The sequence below is a fragment of the Erithacus rubecula genome, assembly GCF_903797595.1.
Source record: "Erithacus rubecula genome assembly, chromosome: 9".
In the NCBI taxonomy this organism is placed as follows: domain Eukaryota; kingdom Metazoa; phylum Chordata; class Aves; order Passeriformes; family Muscicapidae; genus Erithacus; species Erithacus rubecula.
This window is the reverse complement of record NC_136660.1, coordinates 29,597,489-29,606,981: the sequence shown is the minus strand read 5'-3', so window position 1 is coordinate 29,606,981 and position 9,493 is coordinate 29,597,489. Positions and strand designations below refer to the sequence as shown.

At 43.1% G+C, this 9,493-nt stretch overlaps 1 long non-coding RNA gene across 1 annotated transcript in view; it reads left to right on the top strand.

Annotated features, from left to right (window-relative positions):
- The first annotated feature begins 7,981 nt into the window (after positions 1 to 7,981).
- The window catches only part of LOC306805112, a 64,495-nt gene continuing 62,983 nt past the window's right edge, over positions 7,982 to 9,493 (top strand). Inside the window, exon 1 of the long non-coding RNA XR_013775119.1 lies at positions 7,982 to 8,044. This is a non-coding gene — a long non-coding RNA (uncharacterized lncRNA). The remainder of the gene's footprint in view (positions 8,045 to 9,493) is intronic.

Genomic DNA, 9,493 nt, shown 5'->3' with positions numbered 1-9,493 from the left:
GAGCTCTTTGCATTCACATCAGTCCCTCATTAACACAGCACTGGGGTTTGCAGAGTGGAAGGATATTTCAGATGATACTAGGAGTGGGCTGCAGGAGCTGGAATCATCACACCTAGCTGTAGGTGTTCAGAAGAGGTGGGTCTCAGCTTCTTGTCATCAGAGGAAAGAGGCATTTGTGCTTTGAATTCCTGGAACTGTTCAAGGCCAGGCTGGATGAGTCTCTGAGAAACACAGTGAGGTGTAGCACTCCCTGTCCATGACAGGGGGGTTGGAATAGATGATCTTTGAGGTCCCTTCCAACCCAAATAATTCTGGATTCTGTGATTCAGTGGTTTGAGAGTGACTCTGTTGGTACTTCCAGGTGGGTTTGGACAAGGTGTTGGCTCTTCTGTTGCTGCTGGCCCAGTGTTTGGGGACTGGCTCTTCATCTCAGCTGGAATCTGTGAGCCTTTTTTGTTCTTGAGAACCAAGCTCAGTTCCTGCAGGTGATTCATGTGAGCTTGTTGCTGCATCTCACTAGTGCTTAAAACCCAGGCTGCTCCAGCTTTTGTGAGTAGGGGGCTATTTGGGGTAGTTCCTGTAATTGATTGACTCAGGAAAGATCTCTCCAGAAGTGACTTTAATATAGAAAGCTGGATAATGGTGTGCTTTAGACTTTCAGTTTACTGGTGACTTTTCAATGTATTTTACACAGAGAACATAAAGGACTGTGGCATCGTTGGTGAGATGCAGATCCAGTATCCCATCATAGCAGCACAGAATGGGAAGCCCTGATTCAGCCCTGGATCTCTCAGGATCCAGCTGGAGGGAAGCTGGATATGGTGCCAGTGCTGTTTTAGTGCAGGGTTTTCCATATTTAATGTGGCTAATTGAGGCTGATTCTTTAGGAGTGTCTCTGTGGGAAAGATGCTCTCTGTGTGCCTCACTGTGCTTGGGTAAGGTCTGAACAGGTAATTCTATAAAAGAAATTGGTTTTTGAGGCAGCAGGTGCTTTCTGCAAGGTATGGAGATTTCACTTGGAAATGGGGCAACTTTTGGACATTTTCAAGGAGCTCTGTAGTATTCAAGGCTGGCTCTCCAGTCTGAGCCTGAGTTCAGTTATGTCTAGAAATTCCCATTCAGTGGATATTTAATATAAAGTGAATTTGCATCTCATTTCCAATTCTTTTTCTGGTACTACTGTCTGTCATATTCCCCTGAGACATCCACCTGACCTCTAAATTGATTCAGAGCCTTTTTTCAGAGGTGAAACCTTGCTTCTTTTCACTAGGCATCAAGCAGGGCAGCACTCTCCAGCATGTATTGCAGCTGAGACGTGTGATTTGATCAAAGGTTTATCCCATGATCTGAAAATCCTGATTTTGTGCTCCTGCCCCAGGACAACACCTTGGGCTCTGCTTTCTCCTTGCACTTGGGGTTTCAAACTGGCAGAGGAGGTGAGACGTGTGCAGGTGGAAAAACCCACCAAAGCATCAGAGAGAGCAATAGGTAATAAGAGGGGGAAGAACATTTGCTTTGCCAAGCCTTGGAAAATGTTTGGGTGCCAGAAGATGTGGGTGAGATCTTGAAGAGGAAGCAGTGAAGCCAGCCCTGCAGAGCATCTCAGTGCAGCCCTTCATCACTCCTCCTCACTATCATCTTCCTCTTCCTTGAAGGGACAGCATTTCCCACAGATGCTGCTACTCTGACTGCTTAATTTATCAGCCTTTGGCAATTGCTCAAAGCTGTTGAAAGAGTCCTCAAGTGGTGAGGGGAAAAAATGAATGAGTCAAAGTCTTCCATAGGGAACGGGTCCATCAGTGTGATGGGGTGGGAGATGGAGCCCTTTGCTTTGCTGGGGCTCTGCCACAAGTTCTCCTGCCTTGTATCCTTTGCCTTGGCCTCACCTTGGAGCTGCTGCTGGTGACCCTGGTGTAGCTGCCACACAAGCATAAATTGGATGGGAGCTAATTAACTGTCAAAACCCAGGGCAAAAGACAATAAACCCCTGCCTCACCTCCTGGTGGGTTTCAGTCTTTTCTCTTTGATGTGACAGCTTGTCCTCCATTCCTTTTGCAAACAGCTCACCATTGCAGAGGAAATGCAATACAGCAAGGCAATCACTTACCACCAGTGACAGCAAATAAACATGAAAAATGGGCTTTGAAATACTAAAGGACAATGATCAGAAAGGTTTCTTCTTTCATCCTAAATCATGATGTTTAGCACTCGGCTGTGGTATTATAAGTTATTTATAAATGTCTTGGCTTGTTAGGAAATATATGTTTTTATATAAAGATAAATAATGTTTTTAATCAGATGATAGATGTGCATGCTGTGCATGGGGAGGGGGGATTTTGGAGAAACCAAGGCAGACTTGGTGTAATATCTTCATCCTTATAGGGAGGCAAAATATTGCAAAGTGACATTTTCTCCTAGGCATGAGTAACACAGACTTGTTGGTATTGAAGGAAAGCTCATTAAAATTTCTGATGGAACAATTTTCTGTCAGAAAAGGAAATTTCATCAACATTAGAATGTCTTACTGAGAGTTGTCAATCACACATATTTGTAACTGAGGAACATTTTTGTTTTGCTTTGGTAAGGTAAAATCCTTGTTTCTGTGTTTGTTTGGATTCTTCACAAAAATGTTGATATACTTTAGCAGGATTTAATTTGTTACATTGCTTTGATGTTCTCAAAACAAAATTTCAAAATGTATCAATATAGATGGGTTCAAAACTGGATTTTTTTGGATTGTCACTTCATGAGAAATTTAATTTTTTTTTTTTGTTTTTTTTTTTGTTCTGATTCAATGGAAAAACATGCCAGAATGTCAGTTTCTCATATGACACAAGATCTGTTTTTCACTCAACTCCAATTATAGCATTTGAATTTTGAAATTTCAAGAAGCAGAGAAAAACACGAGGCAGGAAGAAGATGTGTCAAAACCACCTTTTGTTCCCCCCCTTCCTCAGACACATGAATCAGCTTTGGTAAACCCAGCATTTTCCAGTGTTGTTATTGGAATTGGAATATTGGTGTATTATAATTTCCATGCTATTGTAGGCACATTCCTAGCTGGGCCTTGTGGGGATGTATTTTTTCTGGAAAATCTCAGTCCCCACACCTGAATGTGGGATGCAGCCTCCTCTTCCCACTGAAGGGAAGGTTTAGCTTTTTTTTCTTTTTTTTTTTTTTTTGGTGTGTGTGGATTCTCATTTCTTCTGCTTGTGAGGGATTTGGGCCATTTTGCTGATTGAGAAGTGATGGAAGCTGCTGTTCTCTGCAGGCTCTGGGGCATCCTGCTGACTTGGGGCTCTGAGCTATGGAGTTTTATGTTGTTCTGTACACAGAGAGCTTGGGAGCTGTGGGGCATCTGTAACCCTGGAACTAAAGGCAACTCCCAAATCTTCCCTGCACTGTTTCATAGTGTGAGCGCGCTTCTGAGGGATTTGTTTTCCTTGCAAAGAAGTTGTGACACATTTTGGAGCAGCCTGTGGACAGTTACAGGTGCATCTACTCAAGGCTTGGCTTATCTTGCTCTGGTAATACCTTTGTGAGCACATAGGTGAAACAGGAGTGCAGAAAGAGGCTGGAAACAAGACTGCAGTATTGCCCCAGCATCCCCCTGCTGCTGCACTCACTTTTGTTATTTTAACTCATTGTTATTTTGTATTGTTTTGAGGCTAAGGCAGTCTAGCTCAGGAATTCTTCCAAGGGGGAATGTAAGTCATGCTGGAAATGAGACTTTGGATAAACAAGAAGAACACAGATTTACTTCATATAGGATGTTTTTGGTGTTTGAAAATAAATTCTGCCAGCAAAAGCATTCTCTGCTTAATTACATGATTTTGACAGGTTTTATTCCAAGAAGGAAATGTCACCATTTGTCATGAGCCAGCCTGAACAAGATTTTGTTTGTACATTCCTTTTCCACACTACTTTGAATTATACCATAGTAAATTTGGAGCAGCTCTACTGAGTTCACTGGAAAGTGACTTTGGTTTTATACAGGTGGAATTAAAAAGAGTTTTTGCCCTGTTGCACTTAGATTTGTGGCTAATCTAAGATTTACTATAGCAAGTCTTTGGCCATCTTGACATCACTCAACTCAATGCACTGTCCTTCCCCACTTCATAAAAGATTCTGATTTGCTTTTAGTTCCAGGGTTTGTTTTGTTTTTGAGGCAAGGAAGGAAGGCTTTCACTGTGGTAAAAGAAAGGGGAAACTGTGACCTTTTTATGTGATTTTGTTTGGCTTCTGTGTGGTTTTCAGAGGGATGGGGAAAATGAACTTGGATTGCAAATGGTTCTTGGTGTGATAAACTGGCTTGCTGGGAACTCCTGAAATAAGCCCTCCAGCCTGGGAGAGTTTCTAGTGGAAGGGTGGGGGACAATCCTGCATCAGCAGAGAGCTCTGCAGGTTTTGCAGTCCTGTGAGGAGCAGGCTGGTGGTGCTGGGGGAGCCTGGGCAGTGATGGATGGAGTGAGGCTCGAGGGGTGTGCAGCTCCTGAAGAGCTCTGCAGGCTGAAATCCTGCTCCAGGGAATGAACTTCTCAGAAATCAGCCTTGTCCAGGTTTTATTGGCTCTGTTGGCTCCTTTGAGGTGACTTTTGGCAGTGCACAGCTGTTAAATGCAGTGGCTCTGACTCCCAAAGAGCAGAGTGAGGAGAAGGCACAGTAACAGTGAGGGCAAAGTGCCTTGGTGAAAGATTCCTTCAGCTGAATTGGAGTTCTGTTAAGTTCTTCCCTGAGGGCAAATACTTGATTTTATTTATGGCTCCTGAGTTAGAAGAAAGCTTTCATTTTAGGAAGGTTTCAGAATTATTTCCCCTCTCTCTCCCACTTGTTATATTTGACTAGCTGTGGCACTGACTGTCGTTTCACATGATCAAAACACTCTGCTACAGAAATCAGAAAAGAAATGAACCTCGTAATAAACTAATCTTCCAATTTCTTGGTTTCCAAATCAGGTTGCTGTGTAAATGTTTATACCTTGGGCCTTTTAAAATTCCCATCACTCCAGTATTTCTCTCCACTCAGACTCTGTTAGACTCAAGACTTTTAAAACACATATTTTTTTGAAAATAACCATAGACATATTTGTGCCCAAAACCTTTATGCTCCAATACTGCTTACAACTTCAATAATGGGATAACCCATTTGGATTATAATGGGATAATGGGATATCAGAGTGGGGTGACCCATTTAACTGTTTCTAGTCCTGTTGAAATGCAGAAAATTTAAATCTCTCTTTTCTTCCCCTGGCAGCTCCCATTTCCCCACTGACCCTGTTGTTGTTCCCTCTTTAGAGCAAATAAGCAGAATAACCATGTCTTTGGTTGGTATCTATGCCCACATTGTGCAATGAGAGCCATGTCTGTGCTTAGAAATGTGAGGAGAAAGCTTAGCAGGGGCATAACACAGATGAGGGCAGCTAGAGAAATCTTGTTTTATATTCTTCCCTCCCCCCTCACCAGCATCAGAAATATGAGAAGCCCGAGGGAGTGAGCAGCCAGGCAGGTTTTTGCATCCTCAGGACACTGGTTTGTGCCCAGCTTTGCCAGGTTCCTGCAAAAGGCTGCACCAGCCTCAGCCTGCCCTGTCCACCTGCAAGGGCACAGCCAGGAGTGCTGGCTGCTGCTGTTTGATCCCATGGCTCCCCCAATGCCCCCCTGAAACCTTAGGAAATTGTTCTTTTTGTCTTTTCTCAAGCTCATCTCTGAACCAGCCCTTGTGGCTCTGTAAGGTTTAGTTTTCTGCATCTTTCATTTGTTGTGTGTTCTCACTTAAATTGCCAGTCTTGATGCCATATGGTTCACTTAACAGACAAATAAGCCAGTGTATGTGGTGTAAATATTTTCTTACAAGTTAGATAGCAAATAAGGAAGTTATTTCATGAAAATAAACTGAGTTTTCAAAGTGAGATTAACAACAGAAACAAAATAGTCTATTTCAATACTGCTCCAGAGGACTTCACCCTGAAGATTTTGAATGCCTAATATATTCTTCCTTCCTTTTTTTTTTTTTTTTTTTTCCCCAGTCTGACTAGATTTTTAATTACTCTTTAACTTGCCCTTTGGTAAAACTCACTGAGATCTATTGGTGTGTTATAAATAGCAACAAAAGACCCATCTCTTTATTTTTTTTTTTTTTTTTTAAGCAGTGGATATAGTATAAGAAAAGGAAATGTCACGTGTAAGATTATATGATATGAATGGTGTAATGGAAAAAATTAGGCAACTCACAGTGCATTTACTGCTGTTCAACCCAATACCCTCAGTTCAAAGCTTAGCAAAGCTGCAAAGGCTAAAACAACAACAACCCCTCTCTCCCATGAATGTGCTCTGGGAGCAGCTTGCAGCTTATTAAATTAATGCAGATACTATAAAAGGCTGTATCTCAAAGCCCATCTCTCAGGTGTGCTCTCCTGTGTTGTGTACATTGAGCTGCATATAGGAGGAAGAGAGTTCTGATATTTCCTGCCCTTAAAACACTTTGAGGATAACACAGCCCCATCCATTTCTTGAACTCTGCCTTTTTTCACAGGCTGCTTTAACCTGATCTTGTAAACAGGGGTGAGAACAGAGGTGTTTAGAGCAGAGATGCCAAGGAGACAGTGGGGAATGGAAAATCAAAAAAGGGGTGGATGGGTTTCAAACCCAAACTCTGCAGAAATCTGGAGTAAGGCTGCAAGTCAGATACATGTATACATTTTAATGTTGGTTTAAAAACAAGGGTTTAATGCTGTGCCACCTTCCAGAGCTCAGTGTTATATGAGTCTTTTGAGGGTTTTTTTTTTTGGTTTGCTTTGTTTAAGCAAATTTTTCAGCTATTCATGGCTAAGCAGGACTCCAACCTGGTCTCTAGATGGGGAGGGCAGGGGATCTGTCACAGTACCCCCAAGAAGAATGAAATCCCAGGGCTTGCCCCTGCAATACAGCCCTGCCTTGCAGAGAGGGAGGATGGATATGGGGAGTGATATTCAGAGCAACCACGGAGGAGATCAAAGTTGAAACATGATGTAGCCTTAGGTGACTTGTTAACATCTCAGTGCATGTAGGTTCTGCTTGGAGAAGTTCTAGCCCTTATCTAATGGAATAAATTGTTCCTGGCACTAAGTGTTGATGGCCTTGGGAGTGCTGAAGCCCAGACATATGAGGAGCATCTGTTGAGAGTCTGACTCTTGTGCATTTTGGAATTTAGGCTCCTAGCTCAACTATTGTCTTCTAAAGATAAACCATCAGGCTGAGACAGCCAGAAAATATTTCAAGGGAGAAGTGGCTGAAACAGCAGAGCTGTAAGTGATTTTATCTAATCTGCCTCTGAGAAGCCAGGTTGTGGCTGCCAGGTGTGCTACAAAAGCCCACTTGGAGTTTGCTTGTGCAAGAAACAGAGTGTTTTTGGGAGATGCAGCCATGTGCTGCTGGAGTGGGCTCCTGAGGTGCAGGTTTGTTTTGTTAGAATGGGATATGCAGCTGTTCCAGGCTGTTTGTGGCTTAGCTGTGGATTTTGCCATGGAGTGTGAGCAGAGCATGCTGTGAAATGGGGATTTTGGCACCGGGGCTGATTTCTGACCTGGCACTGCCTTTGCCTGTCTGTGTGGAGCAGGCTGAAATTAATGTGGGCTGTATCATCTTTTGTTCTTTCTCCTGGGCACACAGGCTTCAAGCACTGCTGATATGAGAGGTTTGAAAGCAGATGTCCCAGAGGCTGTGGAGGCTGGCAGGAGCTGGTGCCCTGTGGGCTGGGCAGTCAGGGCTGCCTGGCACAGCTCTGTCCCTGCACTCCACACTGAATTCCTGGCCTCAGGTGGTGGGGGGAATTAAAATCCACTTCTCATCTCTCTGTGGGTCACCAGGGAGGGCTGTGTTCCCAGGAGGATCCCTGTCACCTGGCAGCAAGGAGAGCCAGGATGTGTCCTGACAGAAATTCTGGATTTTGTTCCTTCCAGACTGGCTGCCTCTGCTCTTCCCAAAGCCTGAGGATGTTTGAGTAGCACCCTGCTATGCCCTGTCAGCTGCAGTATTTTTCCCTGTTCCTGTTGTTGTGGCATGCAAAGGTGGTAGAATACCTCCTCCCCAAACTTCTGCCTCTGAAATTTTCTCTGTCTCTATCACTCTGATTTACTTTGTCACTAAGGATTTCCTCATATCATTTTATAATTGTTTTTGACACTGAAAGCAATGTTTTTAAAATGTTTGGCCAACCCCTATAATTCTCAAGGACTATTCCACAGCATCTCCTGTAGCCTGGAGTGTAACTAGAGCTCCCACTGTGGTGTTTGCAACTCAAAGGGTCTCCAGGTTGGATAAAAAGTGTAAGGAAATGAACACTTCTGTGCCCTGTGTCATATGTGCTCGGAATGATCTGCTGGCAGAAATTTAATTTTGTTTCCAGTAATTTGAGGTTATGGATAGGATTACATCTCCCAGTCAGAGAGAGACATTAATCAAGAAATAGGCCTCTTAATCCTCCTTTCAATTTTAATGAAACACTGTAAAAATGCCTTTCACCAGGGGATGTCAAGTATCAGTTGTGCTTTGATTAACATGCTTTTGTGACAGGTTTACTGTTGTACCATGTACCAAGTTATTCAGCAACCTAATTTAAGCTGTCTGTCAAGGGAAAACAAGTACAAAGAGAGCATTATTTTCTTGTTGGACTTGCAATAACAGACTTCTGCATCTACAAACTTTTTTTTTTTTTTTTTTTAAATGCTGGTTACTCCACACCCATTGTGACATTTTTAACCTTCAGAATAAATGGGTGAAAGCTGGACGTGACACACATCACACTGTCCCCTGGATGGCAATTAGGAAAGAGATAAGAAATCGGAAATGTTTTTGCAGCTGATGTAAGTTAAGCACTTGCCTTTCTCACAGCTAAGTGGAATTTGGATCAACTCTTATAATGGGTGTAAATCTGGGGCAATTGAGAGGAGCCCTGGGCCCTGAATCTCTAATCCTCTCTCCTTTTTTCCTGTCCCCCTTCTGAAGTCAAAACACAGTTTCAATGGCGGCTTTGTGGTTTGAGTTGCATTTGGCTTCTTATCTGCTCAGTTTTTTTCTAATGTGCTTGATTATATTAGATATGAACTTCCTTGTGGCTGGAAGCCAACACCAGCCTATTCTCTCTCCCAGTCACTGAAACCTGACTGGGAATGCCAAGCCTTTGCACAGGAGTTGGTTTATTTTTAGAGAGGGATGTTTTTGTTCCTGCCACTTTAAAAATCGACCTCTTGAAACAGAATGGCCCCAGATCATCTCAAAGTAGGATGTAGCTGGAGATTGGAGTCTTCCATGCAAGTGCAGCCTCTTCCAGCTAACATGGCACACAAGTCCACAAGCTGCCCTCACCAGCCAAGCTTTAAGAGCTCAGCTAACAGAGAGAAGTTTTCTGTATGAGCATGTGCTCCATTCCATTCTCAAGTCATGGGTTAAAGGTTTCACAGTCCTTCTCCTCTGTGTTGGATGCTCTGTGGACAGAAGAAATGAATTACAAGATGGTC